At 44.8% G+C, this 21,071-nt stretch overlaps 1 protein-coding gene across 3 annotated transcripts in view; it reads left to right on the forward strand.

Moving 5' to 3' along the window:
- The window catches only part of LOC141076154 (lysine-specific demethylase 6A), a 99,697-nt gene that overhangs the window by 30,310 nt on the left and 48,316 nt on the right, over window positions 1–21,071 (forward strand). The window lies entirely within an intron of this gene.

A 21,071-nucleotide genomic window follows, 5' to 3' on the forward strand; every position in this document is an offset into this window, starting at 1 on the left:
GATCTGGGGCATTTGTGATAAAAAGCAATTGTGACTAAAAGGGTTTGGCGACCATTTACGTTTTTTTTTTTTCTTCAAAACTATTTTCTGGTAAAAATCATTTTTGGAATTGGGGTTCATTAAAAAAAATTGTGCACCTTTTTTCTTCTATAGCCACTGTGTGGCACAGTTTATGAACTGCAGAATGACTTAACTGAGTTATGAGTTTTTCTTAAATCTCCTCCTATGCTGATTTATGAGAACAGATTACATAAAGGTTTAACCATTGTGGTGTAATACCGTATTTTTCGGACTATAAGACGCACCGGACCATAAGACGCACCCCAATTTTCAGAAGGAAAATAGGGAAAAAAATAATAATGTGTCAAATGGGGGTCCGTCTTACAGTCCGAATTCAGCTTACCTGGGAAGGGATCCGGCACAGGTGGAGGAGTGGTCACAGGGGTCATTCAGTGGTCCAGGCTCGTGCGGTGGCGGCAGGTTGGGTGTGCTGGGGCAGCTGGGCTGAGACAGCTGTGCTGTGCTGGGGCAGCTGGGCTGTGCTGGGGGTGGGGCAGCTGGGTTGTTCTGGGGCGGCTGTGCTGGGGCAGATGGGCTCTGTGGGGTGAGGGTGGCGGCTCTCTGTGCTCCGGTGCAGGGGCGGCGGCTCCGCCGGCATTTCCTCCAAGCCCGGAGGCCCCCGCACATCCCTTGCTGGCCGCTGCCATGTTGCGGTGGCCTCTGGGAACATGGACGCTGGGAAGATGGCGGAGCCGCCGCCCCTGCATCGGAGTACAGAGAGCCGCTACCCCTGCATCGGGGCACAGCCCGCTGCCACCACCGCACTACAGAGCCCCCGCGGCACCCACACCAGTCTCACAGGTTAGTACATTGCGACCATAAGACTCACCCCCCACTTTCCCCCAAAATTTTTGGGGAAAAAAGTGCGTCTTATGGTCCGAAAAATACGGTAACTCTGGAACGCTTCAATGGATCTGTTTTTTTTTGCGACACATTGTACTTTGATAGTGGTAAAATTAGGCTGTTATTTTTTGTTTATATGTGAAAATATCTGAAACTTGGCCTAAAATGTTGCAATTTTCAAACTTTTAATTATTATGCCCTTAAACCAGAGAGTCTATGTGAAAAGAAAAACATAAATATTTTACTTTTTTTTCCGGAAAAAATTTAATTTGGCCTTAAATTTTGTATTTTCACAAGAGTAACAGAAGAAAATGGACTGTACAGTTTTTGCAATTCCTCCTGAATATGCCGATACCCGATATGTGGGGGGACAACTACTGTTTGGATGCATGTCAGAAAAAATTGGCTGGAATAGATAGCAGAAGCCATGTCCTGTTTGGAGAGCCCCTGATGTGCCTAAACAGTTTATACCCCTCACAAACGACCCCATTTTGGAATTTACACCCCTCAAGGAATTTGTGTACATGTGCGGTAAGCACGTTGAACTCCCAAGTTATTCACAGAATTTTAAATAGTTGACTACTGCTTGGGTACACAGCAGGGCTCGGAAGGGGAGGGACACCACTTTGGTAGGAATATGTTGTGGATGCCATATCACATTTGAACAGCCCCTGATACGCCAAAACAGCAGAATTCCCTACAGGTGACTATTTTTAAAACACAGTGCCTCCATCTGCCTCATTGTAGGAAACCTTCCACTGGGGGTTCTGTCTGAATCCTGTATTTCAGAGATTTACAGGAAACCACGGTGTAAGAGCTCAGTGTAGCGCGCAGGATAAATGTAAGCTGAGCCTTACTGCGATCTTTGGGAGACAGAATGAACAAATCAGCTACAAGTGAAGAATTGTTTTTATTTTTTTTTACACCGTTCACCTTGTGGTATAAGTGATTAGACGACTTTATTCTACAAGTCTGCAATTACAGCTATACCAGATTAGTTATTTTTTATTTGGCTGCTGTCACACACTAAATGGTTTATATATGGGGGAAAAATGTTTGCATCGCCATATTTTGAAAGCTATAATTTTTCTATATTTCTGCTAACAGTCATAAGAGGGCTTGTTTTTTGCGGGACAAGTTAATGTTTTTATTGGTACCATTTTCGCGCACATATCTTTTGATTGCTTTCTATTCACATATTTGGAAGGCAGGATGAACAAAAAATTTATTCTTTGGGTCGTGTGATTACATCGATTCTATATCTTTATATCAGTTTTTTTGTGTTTGGCTGCTGTCACACTAAATAACCCTTGTTTTTGCAATAAAAAATAAGTTTTTCCATTGCCATATTTGAGAGTTAAAATGTGTCTATTTTTGCTGACAGTCATGTGAGGGCTTGTTTTTTGTGGCACCATTTGATGTTTGGTACCATTTTCGGTCACAACATTTTTTTGATTGCTTTCTATTCCAATTTTTGGCAGGCAAAATTAACAAAAACCAGCAATTCAGGATTATTATTTTTTTTAATGCCGTTCTGTGTGTGGTAAAATTGATAAGGCAGCTTTATTCTTTAAGACAGCACAATTAGGCTTTGTGCACATGATGTGTTTTTTATGTGTTTTCACAGCGTTTTTTGGTGTGGAAATGGGACAAAACGCTATGGAAACCTTATGCAAGCTAACTCAATGACAATCCTGAAGTGTTGTGCACATGATCAGTAAATTTCGTTTGAGTATTTGCAGTGTTTTTTTCTGCAACATGTCGATTCTTTGTGCAAGTATAAAAATATTTGCGGATTTGCTGAGTTTCTCTTTGCGTTTTTACCAGTTTCCTATGGTGTTTCCCACGTTGTCATCTGTGTGACAGCGTGGGAAACACCGGCGCGGTGGTTATCGGCAGTAAGACCGTCGGTCAGAGCGCTGCGGGGTCACATGGTCAGTTGTCAATGTGACCCCGCAGCTGTGACCAAAACTCTTACGGCAGGTCAGCAGGCGTGGGCTGATGAGACTACGCCTCACATTAGCATACGTCTGCGGTCACTTATAAGTGATAGTAGGAGCCGCTGATGAGAGACATAGTCTCTCGTCAGCTGGCGCCTGTGCTAACACTTGAAAAAAAAACACAACATGTAAAATAATTACATATGTATTTAAATAAAAATAAAAAACACAACGCCCAATCCCTGATGCCAAGGTCTCCTAGAAAAAAATTAATAAACCACCATTATACTCCTGTCTACCGTAGTCCACATAATCCTGAGTGTCTCACGTGTAGAATAGTCACAGCTCCCGATATAACTGCTCTACCCAGCCGCCTGCGATACACTGACAGGAGGTAATCACTACAGCAGTGCATCCCAGGGCTGTGGAGTCGGTATGCCAAACCTCAGACTCTGACTCCTCAATTCCCATGACTCCGACTCTCCGACTCCACGACTCAGACCTCCCTCATACTTGGCTCATGTTTAAGTGATACATTTACTGTAGTAAAATGGTAACATCAGGCTTTTAATCATTATGATACCATAATCAAGCCATTTAGGTAGAACATAAAATATATTTATTGGAAAACAACTTTAGAATAAAAACTTTTGCATATTTACAGTTTATTATACACTACGCAGTGGTAAAAACTGTTTTCAACTAAAACGTACTGAATAACATTTGTGCAGTCCATGAATTTGTTCTGAGAAATAGTATCGCTTTCATCAGATCCTCCTTCATAGATGACCTCAAATCTGATCTAATTATTTTAAGGCTAGAGAACAATCTCTCTACATTAACTTGGTTTGGTGGCAAAGCAGTAACCACATGGGCAACATCTCTAACAATTTCAAGGTATAAAGGAATTTGCTTCGTTTGATGAACAATTGAACTCTTCTACTTCTTTGAGAGCAAGTGAAAAATTTTGCTGAAATATGGTCAATCTGTTTTCTATGGGAGTGGAATCTTTTTCCCTGCGGCAACGTTTTGCCTGGTCCATGTCATCCAAATACTTGTCGAAATCATACTCCTCATCTGATGAGGATGAAGGAACGGCAGCAGCAGCACTGGCAGGACCTGAGTCCTCTTGCTCTTGGCCGTCCTGTAGCCCACTCATCCTAACTGCTACCTCAATCAAAGCTTCTCTTCCTTTAGTAAGCTGTTGATCATCCAGCAATATACGATGACTCGGGTTCACATAAACAGCTGCCAGAAAAATTGTATTTTCTAATAGCAATGTCTTTCTCTGTTTCATTGAAGCAGCAATGCCATCTGCAATTAAACCTCCTCTTTGGGACAGGCAAAACAACAAGTTCCACTCCTTTATAAAAATGCCAGGAGTTAAATCAGCTTGTAACTTTTTAGTCACTGTAGATGGGTGATGAAGCAATTCCTTCAATTCAGCCACCTGTGTCCAATGACCTTCATGTAGTGTTACCTGAGGGTTGGCCATATCTACAAGGAAGGGTTTCAGCTCAAGCAATCGCTCAATCATTAAATAGGTGCTGCCCCACTGAGTTGCTTGATCCACAATTGCCCCTTTTCTAGCACATCTCTTCAAGATGGAATCAATTTTAGGGGTTCTGGCAGCACTAGCCAATTTCCTCACTTTGCTAATCAGAGTTCCTGCATGTCCCTCTTGCAGACTACCTCTTAGGCTGTGTTCACACCTAGCATTTTTTTGCATTTTCACGGCGATTTTAAATGCGCAAATTTGCCGCGAAAACGCAAAAAAAAAAAGCATCCCATGCAATCCTATGGCATTCCGCACATGCTGTGCTAATGCTGTAGATTTTTCCACGGCGGAATTGCATCGCGGACAAATATGCAGCATGCTCATTCTTTGTGCGGAATCGCGGGAAAATCCGTATATATAGGAATGCATTGTTCTGCTTACTTTCCGCATGTGGCTGTGCCCACCATGCGAAAAGTAAGCAGAACATTTGCGGATGGTACCCACGGTCTGGAGGAGAGGAGATTCTCCTCCAGGCTCTGGGTACCATATTCCTGTAAAAAATATATTAAAATAAAAATTGTCATATTCTCACCTTCCGATGTCCCTCACAGCGTCACCAGGCCTCAGCAATGCTCCCGGCAGGTCCCATTCCAAGTGATGCATTGCGACAATGACCTTTAACGTTGCGGTCTCACGATACCGTGATGTCATAAAAAGTCATTGTCGCAATGCATCACTGGGAACGGGACTTGCTGGGAGCATCGCGATGATCGGGAACACTGCGCGGGACGCCGGAAGGTGGGAAAAATACCATTTTTTATTTTTTTTATTTTTAACGTTAGATATTTTTACTACAGATGCTACATATGCAGCCTCAATAGTAAAAAGTTGGTCACACTCGTCAAACACTGTTTGAAGAGTGTGACCAACCTGTCAATCAGTTTTCCAAGTGATGCTACAGATCGCTCGGAAAACGCTAGCAGAATGCAAGCTATACGCTTGCAAATCGCTAGTTTTTCTGCGGGAAATAGGTGAGAATTAAAATGCCGTTTTCTCGCATATTTCCCGCGGAATGGAATTGCGGAATTTCCGCGACAATTCCGCAACGTGTGCACATAGCCTTATAGCCAGTTGCAACATGTGCACAACACAGCGCATGTGATGAATATGAAAGAGGTGTGAAGCAGCTTCAACAAGATCATCTAATTGTAAAGAATCATTTTGCTGTTCTTCTGTAGTAATATCTGTTTGTTCCTGCATTATGGGAACAGGACTGTGGCCTTCCATCTCTAACATACTGAATGTGAAATGTTCTACTAGTCCAGTCATAATACGGTTTGACCCGGAACAAATTACAAGAAAGCGTTTTATGATTTTTTTTATTACTATTATATGTGGGGAACAACATATTAAAAGTTTTCCAAAAATTGATCACCACAAAGGTCCTAACTATGACGTCATAAGACGATGACAGCCATCACACTAAAAATAACAAATATTTCCCTATTTCAAAGCTGTAGCTTTAAGTTACAGAAGAGTTTGCATTTTGTATACTCTATATTTTCATATAACAATTTTTATACAAAGTTACAGAAGAGTTTGCATTTTGTATACTATATATTTTCATATAACAATTTTTATACAAAGTTTTATACTAACTACATGGACAGGCGAGGTTACTCCACAAATGATAAGTGGCCACTTTTTTTTATCTTGTATATATGCCTCATTGCTAAGGCACTGTTTTCTAATATGGTGGATCTTGATGTCATGATGTGGTATTTTTTTTGCTTATTTGTCTGGGATTTTTGCATGAGCTCTAGGGCACTCTTTATTATTCATCTCTATACTATCAGTCATTGTTTTCATACCTGTGTTACCAGGGACTGACAGGGCAGCAAGGGACAGTCCTCGCTGAGTGGGGGCGCCAAAAAATCGGGATCCTTAGGGTGCCAACCTCCACGGACAGGAAGCTATCAGTTGAGTTTATTGTAGGGCCTTTCAGCATCTCAGTTTAGGCCTATATTGTGGCATTTGCCATTATTTCACTGGGAACTGGTGGTTTTTATAACTACATGAAATAAGTTGTTTTTATAGGGATTATATGTTCACTTTTGGTATTGCTAATTCCTACAATATTGGACTCTTTTTACTACATGGACATGCGAGGTCATGACGTCATCAATGACGTCATGACATATATGTACATTTCTAGAAATTATAGAATTAATACACAGTGCATATTAAGACCTACTTCATCACTAAATAAACGTGTCAGGTCAATAGTCACTATTTTTATCATCAGACACTGCTTCCTCACTCATATTGTCACAATGCCCTTCTTGACATGGTCCGCATACCCGTGAACAGGTAAGTCCGTGTCTTTTGCAAGTGCACTGAAGTGTACTACAACCACGAGAACAATTGCAGTGAATTATTTTCAGAAGTGTTTCTGGCGTGGGTGAAGTATCCATCATCACTGGAACTAGACTGTTGTTCTGCAATTCCCATCCCCATTCAGTATTGTCCATGGCCTCACCATTGTCCATCCAAAGCATCACTTGGAGGTAACGCCGAAGGGCGTGATACTTTGTTGCAGAGGAGGTCGGTGGCAGTCGTTCAGGTGTAACAAAGATTTTGGCTGAACCAACTTTTTTGCAGAGAGTAGAATACCTAATTGCAGACAGATTGTCTCCAGGTTTGCCCCCGAACAAAGCCATCATTGCTTTACACCCAGCGTCTTCAATCTCAGCTCTGTTTTTGTTAGGTGCAGAAAAGATTTTAGCACAGCTATTTAAGACCGAGTCTCCCTTCAAAACCTTGTGTAGACCGAGTTTTTTCCGATTCCAAAAACCGCGGAAGTGGTATCGCAACCCGTGAATGCATGAAGGAACAGAAGACTGCTGCAGACATGGTTTCCCAGGAACTTCTTCATAACCTTAATGTCGTATACTGTTGCAGGACTCCCTTTATTCGAGTAGAAATAAAGCTTGTTGCCATCGCTGGTTGACGCGTGATGAAGTAACAACACCAAAAGATCTGTATCTTCGCCAATAAGACTAATACTTTTGTTGGATGACATTGACACTGCTGCCTTAACAATCTCCACATCTGCATCCCCCTCTGATTGTATTACGTGACAACCTCTGTCATTCATGCGCTGTGAAACGAGATTGATAAGAGACTGTTTGTTCTCCACATTCGAAAGGAAGTCCTTTTTCCCGACAAATTTAGTTCCTTCAGCAATGTTCACTTTGTTACTTGTTCGTTTTTTGCGCTGTCGCTGATGGGTAATGTCCTTAGTGTTTGGTCCTCCAATGTAATCATCAAATACTATCGTAGCCTTACCATAGTGCTTTAGTGTGAAAGATGCATAGTCTTCAGCGATTGAACAATATGGCTTTCCTTCTGACCACTTCAGTCGATGGAGAAGAGAACCTCCGTCAAGAACCTGATGTTCCACTTCTGGTACATCCTTGAGTACTGCATTATCTGAACTCTGTTCTTTTATAGCAGCCATCAGTTGTGCTTTGTTTGGTTTGCGTAAGCGATGTTTTGCCTCAAAGAGGGATGGTGGGTATGGTGAAAGTTCATAGGCCATCACCTCATCAAGGGAAAGATCAGCAGTTTGAGACACCACAAGAAACCTTTGGAACAAAAGAGCGGGGTCTATTGTTTTGCCCTTAGCAACGTCAATAGCCTCACTGCATGCCAGGGTCTTGGCTTTCATTGACCGCTTGTACTTAACTGAAAACAGTGATTCACCCTCCATTGTTGCCACTATTTATCTGCCAATGGTGAACAGGTTATGGACATTCACATCCATATTTGCATTGACACTGCTGATAATGTTGCGAAGAGACACTTCATCAGAGATAGGTGAAAAGGTCTCAAGTTTATCTGCAATTTTCTCCAGGTCTTCACGATCTCTTCTCGTCCTTGACGTTCTGTGTTGTTCACTGGTGTCAAAGCTCTGGCGCGTGAAACACTGCATTGCATCACTGTAGGAAGTGGACAAATATTTCCAAATTTGAGATGTTAGAAAACACTTTTCTCGTTCGCCTTATTGGGGGACACAGAGACCATGGGTGTATGCTGCTGCCACTAAGAGGCTGACACTATGCACAAAAAAAGTTAGCTCCTCCTCCGCAGTGTACACCCCACCGACCGGCAGGGAATTCCTCAGTTTAGCTTAGTGTCAGTAGGAGGTGGACACGGGTCTTTCATTAGACCCATATCTACCTCGATGTGCGTCGTTCCTTTTCAGGTTTCTCCGGAGGGATACAGGGTGAATAGTCACCTCTGTAGTCCCACGAAGAGGCTGCGAGTACGGCGTGTACTGCCACCCTGTATCCTCGCCGCTCTCTGCACCAGGACCAGCAGCCTTCCGGGCGGACGCCAACATGTATACGTGTCGGCTTTTCTGAGAGTCCTGGTTGTCCGTCTCCCACCCACTCGCCTGCCAGAGCCTGTCGGTCGGATGAGACGCAGACGAGCTTCAATCAGAATGTACCTTTATTTTCAGGGTTCGGGCCCGGGACAGGGTGAGTATTAGATTCCCACTCGTCTCTGGACTTGGTCAGGAGAGATACCCTTGGAGCTAGGATGCGGTAGCACTGCGGGTCTCCGGGGCCGTCCCGCGCCTCCAGGCAGCCCTTTTTTGAGGTCAGCTGCTGTCCCTATCCCGGACAGGGGTCTTTTCCCTGGCAGCGCTCATGTTGCGGTTCCTCCGCGCCGCCCCTGTGCTGACAGGCGACAGCCGCCGCGATTAATTTAGGCCCCGGCTTCAGTTCGGACCTACTCCTGTATCGCGGCCACGCCCCCTGCCCCTTTCTACTAAGCGGGCTTCTCTCCCGCCCGTTACAGGCCCTCCCACCGCTCTTCTCAGCCTGTTCCTGGCCAGGGGCGGTGCCGTTTTCATCAGGCGGTTAGCCCGCCCTCCTTCTTCCCCTGGGAGCGCATTTTTCCCTGATTCCTCTCAGGCGGTTGCCATCTTGCAGCCGCACAGCCGGATGCCCCTGTCAGCCGGATATCGCTCCCTGGGCCTGTCAGCCGGATATCGCTCTGACCTGCAGCTGCAGAGAGGTGGATACCTTGGTCTCTGGGGTCACCGGACCGTGAGTAGCTCTGCATCTGCAGGCTGACACCCTTCTCTGCACCCTTTCCCCCAACCTTCTGGCACTACCTCAGGTTTCACTATGTCTAACTCTAAATCTGACTGTAACCGCCCTGCGGCTCCCCCCTGCACTCTTGTCAAGTTCTTTGCATGCTCTTCTTGCAATCGCAAACTTCCCTCAGGTCAGTCCACTTCCCTCTGCCTGGATTGTAGCAACCCTATTCAACCTGATGCCGCCCAGGAGCCATCTAGGGCCCCAGGCGAGAGTGAACCCCCCATGCCTGGCTGGGCCTCGTCTCTATCACAGTCAGTGGCAGACCTCACCAGGGTGTCTCAGTCCCTAGTAGCCGTCCTGGATTAGTTGCCCCTAGACAACTCTACAGGGTCCAGCAGGCCTCAAGAGGTTCCATCTGAGTCGGCCAGCGTTAGTCGCAAAAGACCCAGGCAGGATCTCCAGCCGGAATCCTCTCCTCGCCCCATGTCACCACATAGTCCTTCTCGGCAGCCTCCCTCCCGGGCCTCCTCTCCCGAGTCAGGTGAAGCGCTCTCGGACAGGTCATCTGAGGGGATCTTAGAGCTGGATTCGGACCAGGATGCGAACATGAGGGTTACTGTGCAGAACCTCATTGCAGCGATCCATCAGACCTTTGACATTGCTGACCCCCCTGCGAAATCCTCAGATCAGGAGGTTTCGTTCAGACGGGAGGAAACACCCTCCAGGGTATTCCCTTTACATTCCGAGTTTGGAAAGATTTTTACCAGGGAAAGAGGGGATCCGACCAGACGCTTTCAACGAGGGAAGCGTTCTGTACCCGTTTGCTAAAGAGCTCACGGACAACTGGTCCGCCTCTCCCTCGGTCGATCCGCCCGTGTCCAGGCTTTCTAATAACACGGTTCTCCCGCTTTCAGGCGTGGCGTCTCTAAAGGATTCTAATGATAGGATCATAGAATCCCTAGCGAAGTCTGCCTTCGAAGCGGCTTCGACGGCGGTATGCCCAATTTTGCTTCATCTTGGGCCGCAAAAGCCATAGCCACTTGGGCAGAGGATCTTCGTCAGGGCATCCTAGAGAAAGCACAACCAGATCGATTGGCCGATCTTGCCACTCAGATTTCCCATGCGGGGGATTATCTGCTTTCTGCTTCTTTGGATGCCGCATCCTGCGCAGTTCAGGCGTCAAGTAACGTTGTGGCAATCCGACGTACAATTTTGCTCAAGGCCTGGCAGGCGGACCTGTCTTCTAAAAAGTCGCTTACTAATCTGCCTTTTCAGGGAGGGCGCCTCTTTGGATCCCAATTGGACCAAATTATTAAGGACGCCACCGGAGGCACGAGTTCTCTCCTGCCTCAGTCCAAGCCTCGCAGACCCCCACTGAATCATCAGTTTCGACCCTTTCGGGCTTACCGCCATTTCAATACGGCGGAGACCTCCTCCAACCAACAAAGACCGCAGGCACGCCAAGATAGGAAGAAAGTTTCCTTCAGACCCACTCCCTCCTGGCGCTCCCACTCTTCGCAGGGCAGACCATCCAGATCCGGATCTGGACGGCCCACATCTGCATGACTATCCTCGGACTCCCCAGGGTCCCTTCCAATTGGGAGGTCGACTCCTGTTCTTCAAGGACGTCTGGCTGGCCTCAGTAGAGGACGCTTGGGTCAGGGAGGTTGTATCGTCAGGATACAAGATAGAGTTCGTCTCTCTTCCACGGGATCGTTTCTTCGAATCCCGTCCTCCAAAAGATCCAGCTTTGATCCCGGGGTTCTTTACGGCCATCGACTCTCTCCTCCGTTCCCGGGGTGATTGTGCCCGTTCCAGAATCGGAGCGGTTTACAGGGTTTTATTCAAACCTGTTTGTCGTGCCGAAAAAAGACGGAGCGGTCCAACCCATCTTGGATCTCAAGCTGCTCAACAAGAGAGTCAGTCTTCGCCACTTCCGGATGGAGTCGGTTCGCTCGGTAATCGCTTCCATGGAGGAGCAGGAATTCATGTGTTCAATAGACATCCTAGATGCCTATCTACATGTTCCCATATTCTCCGGACATCAGAAGTTCCTGCGTTTTGCGGTTCGCCAGGAACATTACCAGTTCGTCACGCTGCCCTTCGGTCTCGCCACCGCTCCCAGAGTCTTCACGAAGATCATGGCTGCGTTGATGGCCTTGTTGAGGATCAGAGGTCTCGTTCTTTTTCCGTACCTCGACGATATTCTGATCAAAGCTCCCTCTTTCCAACAGGCACGCCTAAGTTTGACGATCGTCCTGAACACTCTTTCCGATTTCGGGTGGATCGTCAACAGGAAAAAGTCCTGTCTGGTCCCTACTCAACGTCTTGTGTTTCTGGGCCTACTGTTCGACACTCGTCGGTCAAGGGTCTTTCTCCCACAAGAGAAGATTCTCTCCCTGCAGCAGGCTGTACGATCGCTGCAGACCACACGATTTCCGTCCCTCCGAACAGCTATGAGGGTCCTGGGAAAGATGGTGGCGGCAATAGAGGCAGTTCCCTTTGCCCAATTTCACGCCAGACCTCTCCAACACGCCATTCTGTCGAGGTGGAACAGGTCGGCTCTGTCCTTGGATCCAGGGCTGTGGAGTCGGTAAGCCAAACCTGCGACTCCGACTCCTCAATTTCCCTTACACCGACTCCAACTCCGACTCCACGACTCCGACTCCGACTCCCACACATATTGCTTATATTTAAGTGAAAAATTTATTGTAGTACAATGTGAACCTCAGACATTTAATCATTTTTATGATCCAATAATCAAGATATTTAGATAGAACAGAATATATATTGGTGTACTACCCGGTTTTCATTCTTTTTGGTACAGATACGATATGGATAGACAGATATGGATAAATGGATATATAGATAGAGCAGATTTCTAATCTGCTTTTGCTATTGAAAACATTATCTATGAGCTCAAAAACCTTTCAGGTGATGCAGTTTTTTTAAAAAGATCAGCTTTTGCAGCTGAAAAACGTATCCTCAAAAAACACAGGAAAAATGCTGTGTGTGAATGTAGCCTTAGATCAGGAATATAACAGCCATTTATAGGACATTTCATAACTTTCCCAAACTCCTATGAAAAAATATTCAGCACATCCTGCATTGAACTACTGTACCCAATTTATTATATATTTTAGGAGTCGGAGTCGGTCCATTTTATACCGACTCCACCAAAATGAGCACCGACTCCACGACTCCGACTCCACAGCCTGGATCGCCCTGTTCGTCTTTCATGCCGGATCAAGCGGTCACTCAACTGGTGGTTGACGTCACCTCTCATCCTCTTGGGGCAGTCTTTTCTTCCTGTTCACTGGCAGATTGTAACAACGGACGCCAGCCTCCTCGGCTGGGGTGCAGTGTTCCGCAATCACACTGTTCAGGGTCGTTGGTCGACTCAAGAATCTGCTCTGCCGATCAACGTACTAGAGATACGAGCGATCCATCTGGCTCTCGTCCACTGGGAAAGGCTCCTCAGGGGCCTGCCTGTCCAGATTCAGACAGACAATGCCACAGCGGTGGCATATGTCAACCGCCAAGGAGGGACACAGAGTGTCTCAGCCCTGGCAGAAGTGTCCAAGATCCTTCAGTGGGCAGAGATTTCGGTACCGACAATCTCCGCGTACACATTCCATGCGTAGATAACTGGGCCGCCGACTTTCTCAGCCGCGAGGGTCTCGCGGCAGTGGTCCCTACATCCGGAGGTATTTCTTCAGCTCTGCAGTCGTTGGGGAACCCCGGACGTAGATCTGCTAGCTTCTCGCCTCAACAGGAAGGTCCCACAGTTTGTATCCAGAGCTCGAGATCCTCTCGCAGTGGGCGCCGATGCTCTGGCCATTCCTTGGTCACAGTTCGAGCTCCCCTACCTGTTTCCTCCCCTGCCTCTTCTTCCCAAGCTGCTGAAGAAGATCAAAGCAGAAGGAATTCCAGTCATTCTCATCGCCCCGAATTGGCCCAGAAGGTCTTGGTTCGCGGACATTGTCAACCTTCTCGCGGATGCCCCCTGGAAGCTTCCAGACAGGGCAGATCTGCTGTCTCAAGGTCCGATTTGCCACCCCAATTCTCGGCCGCTCAATTTAACGGCGTGGCTGTTGAGACCGAGGTTTTGAAACGAGCAGGATTCTACGGACGAGTAATTCATACCATGATCCGAGCCAGGAAGCAATCATCTTCCAAAATTTACTACCGTACTTGGAAGGCCTATTTCACTTGGTGTGAGGCCAATAACCTCGCGCCTATGTGCTTTTCGCTCCCTTCAGTTCTGGCGTTTCTTCAGGCATGGCTGGATGCGGGGCTTGCTTTCAGTTCCTTGAAGGGTCAAGTTTCGGCGCTGTCCATTTTATTTCAGAAGACTTTGGCCTCCCGCCCTCAGGTCAAAACCTTTGTTCAGGGCGTGGCTCACACGGCTCCTCTGTATCGAGCGCCCGTGGATCCATGGGATCATAATCTGGTTCTTGGGGTTCTGCAAGGTTCTCCCTTTGAACCTCTCAGAGAAGTCTCCCTTTCCCTTCTCTCCTGGAAGGTAGCCTTTCTGGTGGCCATCACCTCCATCCGGCGCGTGTCGGAATTGGTGGCTCTTTCCTGCCGCTCTCCTTTCCTGGTACTTCACCAGGACAAGGTAGTTCTGCGGCCTCCGCCCTCTTTTCTTCCGAAGCTGGTGTCCTCCTTTCACCTCAATGAGGATATTGTTCTGCCGTCCTTCTGTCCGAGTCCATCTCACCCTCGGGAGCGGTCCCTGAACAAGCTGGATCTGGTCAGGGCGATGAGAGTCTATCTGTCTAGGACGTCTTCCTTGCGAAAGACGGACTCTCTTTTCGTCATTCCAGATGGGGCGCGGAAAGGTCACCCGGCTTCCAAAGCTACTATTGCTCGCTGGATCAGATCGGCAATTTTGGAGGCCTACCGGGTTAAGCATCGAGTGGCCCCTCCGGGGATCAGAGCGCACTGTACCCGGGCAGTCGGTGCTTCCTGGGCGGTACGCGACAGAGCCTCCGCGCTGCAGCTTTGCAGAGCTGCAACCTGGTCTTCGGTTCACACGTTTGTGAAATTCTGCAAGGTCCACACCTACGCTTCGGCGGACGCCAGCCTAGGTAGAAGGATCCTGCAGGCAGCGGTGGTGAGTCCACTGGCCTGATGGAAGTTTGTTTCCCACCCCAGGGACTGCTTTGGGACGTCCCATGGTCTCTGTGTCCCCCAATAAGGCGAACGAGAAATTTGGGTTGCTTACCGTAAAATCTGTTTCTCGGAGCCTTCATTGGGGGACACAGCACCCTCCCATGTTCTACAACTCCTGTTCTTACTTTGGTTGATTGGTTACAGTTGAGTTGTTTGTTCTGTTCTCAATCTGTTCTGTTACTTCTCCTACTGCTTTCTCACTAACTGAGGAATTCCCTGCCGGTCGGTGGGGTGTACACTGCGGAGGAGGAGCTAACCTTTTTTTGTGCATAGTGTCAGCCTCCTAGTGGCAGCAGCATACACCCATGGTCTCTGTGTCCCCCAATGAAGGCTCCGAGAAACAGATTTTACAGTAAGCAACCCAAAAATCCTGTTTTTCCCCTTATATTCTATGTATACTGTATATAAGTCATCAGAGCAGCTAATTTCTCCAAACATGAGCTAAGAGGAAAAACAAACTAAAACATCAAACATACAGAGACAACACATACTGGACTATTGATTTATGCACAGTTTATTGAAAGTTTACGCTATGCTTTAAGAATGACTTACCTTCTTTAATCCCGCTTTCCTGTTCACTCCAGAAATTCTGAGATGAGATGAATGTAGGCTTTCCTTCCCTGTTTATTTTTTCCCCTTATCTGTAGAGGAGGAGCTTCACTACTTACCAAGAACATAAACTGCAGCACAGATTTATCTCAGCTAAAAGTCTAGACCTTAGATAGGAATAGGACAGACATTTATAGGACATTTCATAACATTCCCAAATTCTTCTTATTATTATTATTATGCATTTATATAGCGCAATTTATTCCATGGCGCTTTACATGTGAAAAGGGGAAATATAGACAAGCATAATAAACATGTGTAAAAATATTCCCCATGAACTGCATTGAACTACTGTGCCCAATTTATTATATATTTTAGGAGTTGGAGTTGGTCCATTTTTATACCGACTCTGACTCCAGCAAAATGGGCTCTGGCTCTGACTCCGATTCCACAGCCCTGAGTGCATCACTGAGCTGCCGTGAGTTCACTGGAGTTCATCAGCATAATCCGATCGGCTTTGCTACATACAGGCAATGATCAGATCGCCTGTATCGAGCAGAATTGTTCATTTCCTATGGAGACTGTTGAAGCATGCCACAAATAAAAGTTTTTAAAAATAAATAAAAAATATAAAAGTTCAAATCACCCCCCTTTTTCCCCATGCAAAATAAAACAATAATGAAAATCAAATATACATATATTTGGTATCGCCGCTTTCAGAATTGCCCGATCTATCTATATAAAAAAAAAGAATTAACCCGATTGCTAAACGGCGTAATGAAATAAAAGTCAAAACGCCACAATTGGTCATTGCAATTTTGCATTAAAATGCAATAAAGGGTGATCAAAAGACTGTATGTACACCAAAATGGTACCATTAAAAACATCAGCTCGACATGCAAAGAATAAGCCCTCACTCAACCCGAGATCACAAAAAATGGAGACGCTACGGGTATCGGAAAATGGCGATTTAAAAAAAAAAAAAAAAAAAAAGTGGAGGTTTTTTCACCACTTAAATTAAAAAAAGAACCTTGACATGTTTGGTGCCAATGAACTCGTAATGACCTGGAGAATAATAATGGCAGGTCAGTTTTGGGGGGAAAAAAACTATGGAATTGTACTTTTTTTTTGGGAATTTCACCGCACTTGGAATTTTTTCCCCGTTTTCGAATACATGACATGGTAAAACAGATGGTGTCATTCAAAAGTGCAACTCGTTCCACAAAAAAACATTTTGTTTAATACATTTTAATTTTATTCACCACAAGCGCTGCAATATGTTGCCTTTTTTGTAGTGTTAAATGACTTTCTATTGATGCAAAAGCACAGAAAAAATTGATATGCTGTAGTTCACAAGTTCAGCCAGGAAAAATGCATGTGCATGAGATTTCTGAAATTTCATAGCTTTTGCTGGCATTTCAATATGGCAACTTCTTAAAAAAATAAATTGCTTGTGAACAATAGCCTTAAAGTGTGAGACGATAAAGCTGTTTTCCCATGGACAAAGTACATTTTTCATTAACCCCTTCATGACCCAGCCTATTTTGACCTTAAAGACCTGGCCATTTTTTGCAATTCTGACCAGTGTCCCTTTATGAGGTAATAAGACGGGAACGCTTCAACGCATCATAGCGATTCTGAGATTGTTTTTTCGTGACATATTGGGCTTCATGTTAGTGGTAAATTTAGGTCAATAATTTTTGCGTTTATTTGTGAAAAAATGAGAAATTTAGTAAAAATTTTGAAAATTTTGCAATTTTCAAATTTTGAATTTTTATTCTGTTAAACCAGAGAGTTATGTGACACAAAGTGGTTACTAAATAACATTTCCCACATGTCAACTTTACATCAGCACAATTTTGGAAACATTTTTTTTTTGTTAGGAGGTTATAAGGGTTAAAAGTTGACCAGCGATTTCTCATTTTTGCAACAAAATTTACAAAACCATTTTTTTAGGGACCACCTCACATTTGAAGTCACTTTGAGGGGTCTATATGGCAGAAAATACCCAAAAGTGACACCATTCTAAAAACTGCACCCATCAAGCTACTCAAAACTACATTCAAGAAGATTATTAACCCTTCAGGTGTTTCGCAGGAACTAAAGCAACGTGGAAAGAAAAAATGGACATTTTAATTTTTACAACAAAAATTTTCTTTTAGCATCAATTTTTTCTTTTTCACATGGGCAACAGGATAAAATGGATCATAAAATTTGTTGGGCAATTTCTCCTGAGTACACCGATACCTCATATGTGGTCATAAACCACTATTTGGGTGCATGGCAGGGCTCAGAAGGGAAGGAGCGCCATTTCACTTTTTGAATGGAAAACATGCTGGAATATTTAGCGGTTGCCATGTCGCGTTTGGAGCTCCCCCACAAGTGACCCCATTTTGGAAACTAGACCCCCCCCCCCCCCCCAAGGAGCTTATCTACATGCATAGTGATCACTTTGAAGCCCCCAGGTGCTTCACAAATTGATCGGTAAAAAAAAGTACTTTTTTTTTCACAAAAAATTTCTTTGATGGAATGGTCTGCTGGCGTCATGTTACATTTGCAGTGCCCCTGATGTACCTAAACTGTGGAAAACCGCCACAAGTGACCCCATTTTGGAAACTAGACCCCCCCCAAGGATCTTATGTAGATGTATGGCGGACCTTGAACCCCCAAGTGCTTCACAGAAGTTTATAACGCAGAGCCGTGAAAATAAAAAATCTTTTTTTTCCTCAAGAAAAAAAGATTTTTAGCTCACAATTTTTTTTTCACAAGGGTAACAGGATAAAATGGACCCCAAAAGTTGTTGTCCAGTTTGTCCTGAATACGCTGATACCTCATATGTGGGTGGGGACCACTGTTTGGGCACACGTCGTGGCTCGGAAGGGAAGTAGTGACATTATGAAATGCTGTCTTTGATGGAATGGTCTGCGGGCGTCATGTTACATTTGCAGAGCCCCTGGTGTGCCTAAACTGTCGAACCCCCCCACTAGTGACCCCATTTTGGAAACTAGACCCCCCCCCCCCCCCCAAGGAACATATCTAGATGTGTGGTGAGCACTTTGAACCCCCAAGTGCTTCACAGAAGTTTATAACGCAAAGCTATGAAAATAAAAAATCATTTTTTCCTCAAAAAATGATTATTTTAGCTCGCAAATTTTTATTTTCACAAGGGTAACAGGAGAAATTGGACCCCAAAAGTTGTTGTCCAGTTTGTCGTGAGTACTCTGGTACCCCATATGTGGGGGGGAACCATTGTTTGGGCGCACGTAAGGGCTGAGAATGGAAGTAGTGACGTTTTGAAATGCAGACTTTGATGAAAAGGTCTGCGGTCGTCGCTACGTTTGCAGAGCCCCTGATGTGCCTAAACAGTAGAAACCCCCCACAACTGACCCCATTTTGGAAACTAGACCTTCCAAGGAACTTATCTCGATGTCTCGTGAGCACTTTGAACCCCCAAGTGCTTCACAGACGTTTATAACGCAGACGTGAAAATAAAAAAATCATTTTATTTCTAAAAAATAATTTTTTAGCCCCCAATTTTTTATTTTCCCAAGGGTAACAGGAGAAATTAGACCACCAAAGTTGTTGTGCAATTTTTCCTCAGTACGCTGATACCCCATTTGTTGGGGTAAACCACTGTTTGGGCACATGTCGGGGCTTGGAAAGGAGGGAGCACCGTTTGACTTTTTGAACGCAAAATTGGCTGGTATCAATGGTTGCACCATGTCGCATTTGGAGACCCCTGATGTGCCCAAACAGTGGAAACCCCTCAATTCTAACTCCAACCCTAACCCCAACACACCCCTAACCACAGCCCTAACCCCAACACATCCCTAACCCTAATCCCAACCCCAACACACCCCTAACCCTAATTCCACCCCTAACCCTAATTCCACCCCTAACCCTAATTCCACTCCTAACCCTAATTCCACTCCTAACCCTAATTCCACCCCTAATTCCACCCCTAACCCTAATTCCAACCCTAACCCTAATTCCAACCCTAACCCTAATTCCAACCCTAACCCTAATTCCAACCCTAACCCTAATTCCAACCCTAACCCTCTTTCCAACCCTAACCCTCTTTCCAACCCTAACCCTAATGGAAAAATAAAAATAATTTCTTTATTTTAATAGTTGATCCTGCCTATGGGGGTGATAAACGGGGGGTTTATTTACTTTTCATTCTATTTTGATCACACTGAGACCTTTCAGTGACCTAGGTCACCCGACCCGCAGGGGGGCTTTAAAGTCATGACGCCACATAGGCGTCATGGGTCGTTTTGGCACTTTTCATGACGCCTATGTGGCGTCAAAGGTCGTGAAGGAGTTAATAGATCTTGAAATAAAAATAAGTTCCACAGTTGAATGTTAAAAATAATGCCCTGTCTTGAGAATCCTATACATGTGTCCCTGCTGTGTACTGTGTAATGGCTGTGTCTGACCGTGCAGGGACATGGTCTGATCAGACCACAGCTCCTGGTACCCCTTTAATCTTTCTTTATAACCAATCAGGTTGTTTGACAATTCGGATTTAACTGGTATATGCATGCTGGCAGATAAATCTCATCTGTGTGGTGATTTTGCGAAGCCAGTATCCGCTTCACACTGCTGGAGATTTTACATCCTGGAGGTGTTAAACATCTGGGTACATCTCTTAACCAAAAACTGAAAGTAAAAAAAAAATGTATTAAAGCGCTCAGATGTGTCAGGTGTTTACTTCTTTTTAAAATAAAATCAAAACGTCAAATAATTATTCCTACATTATAACCACAGTGCAGTAGTGTGGATCAGTGGGGGTCCCTGTCCTGAGACCACTACGTATTGCTTGTGCTACAGCTAAGGCAGGGCAGTGGTTGTACTCAGTAGAGTCTGAATATACATACACACCATGTCTGTGTGTGTATGCATGTTATATAAAGTTTATATAACGTGTTTTAAATGTGTGTATCTTACAGTGAGGTTGATTTTGGTTTTTAAAGGACCGTCTTATTTTTCCTCTGCATAAAGCCTAATATGTACAGTGCCACCTGGTGGCTTTAATCTGCAAGTAGTATGCAACCTATATTTCCGTGGTGTAAATTGTATTTTGACAGTAACATTTATTGCTCCTTGTATTGTGCATGCCCATTCATGATTCTGCTGAAAATACGGTAGTTTATGGTCATTCAGTGAATGTGGCTTTCAGTTTTTCTGAATCTTGTGATGATTTTGACAATTGGTATATAATGTAGGTTGTTATGCGAAGAATATATATATGGTAGGCAGATATTTACACCATTGACAGTCTGAATGCGTTATGAACAACGCTGAGTCCTTTTTTGCAAAAAAGTTTTCTCTTTCCCCAGTTGAACTGTATGTCTCGAACAGTGAGAATTGTCAGGATCACAGAGCAAGTCCTCTCCCTCAGCAAGAAGAGTGATTGCCAGGGTGTCTAAGGCCTTCCTTATTGCCCTGGTTAATTTTCTTTTGTCTGCGTTAATGATATGACTGGCTAGTGAGTGAGCGTTTTTCTCTTTCGTCAGCTCATCGGTGGCCGACTATCAGAAATGAGCGTTATTTTATAAATGCTCTCTGGTTATTATCTCATGTAAACCAAATTTTACTTTCCTGCTGGGCCAAAAACTATTTATTTTTTCAATGTTTAATTACAGAAGCCTTTTTAAATTGAGAATCATTAAAAAGGTAAAAAGCGTAAGACTCTTATTACAATAGTGCGCCTTTTTAGCTGTATGTACCCAACCAGAGGTGTACTGATTTATAGGTGCAAGTTTTGTGATATGGCAAAAAAAAGTTATGCCAGACTACTGAATAAGCTGATGGTTTTGTGTTATCGCTGTAAAGGTTTTTTTTTTTTGTCTCAATTTTGGGCAAATGACAGTAGGAAATGGCACCATA

Source organism: Dendrobates tinctorius, unplaced genomic scaffold (genome assembly GCF_039654945.1).
Source record: "Dendrobates tinctorius isolate UK_male_01 unplaced genomic scaffold, ASM3965494v1 ptg000391l, whole genome shotgun sequence".
Classification (NCBI taxonomy): Eukaryota; Metazoa; Chordata; class Amphibia; order Anura; family Dendrobatidae; genus Dendrobates; species Dendrobates tinctorius.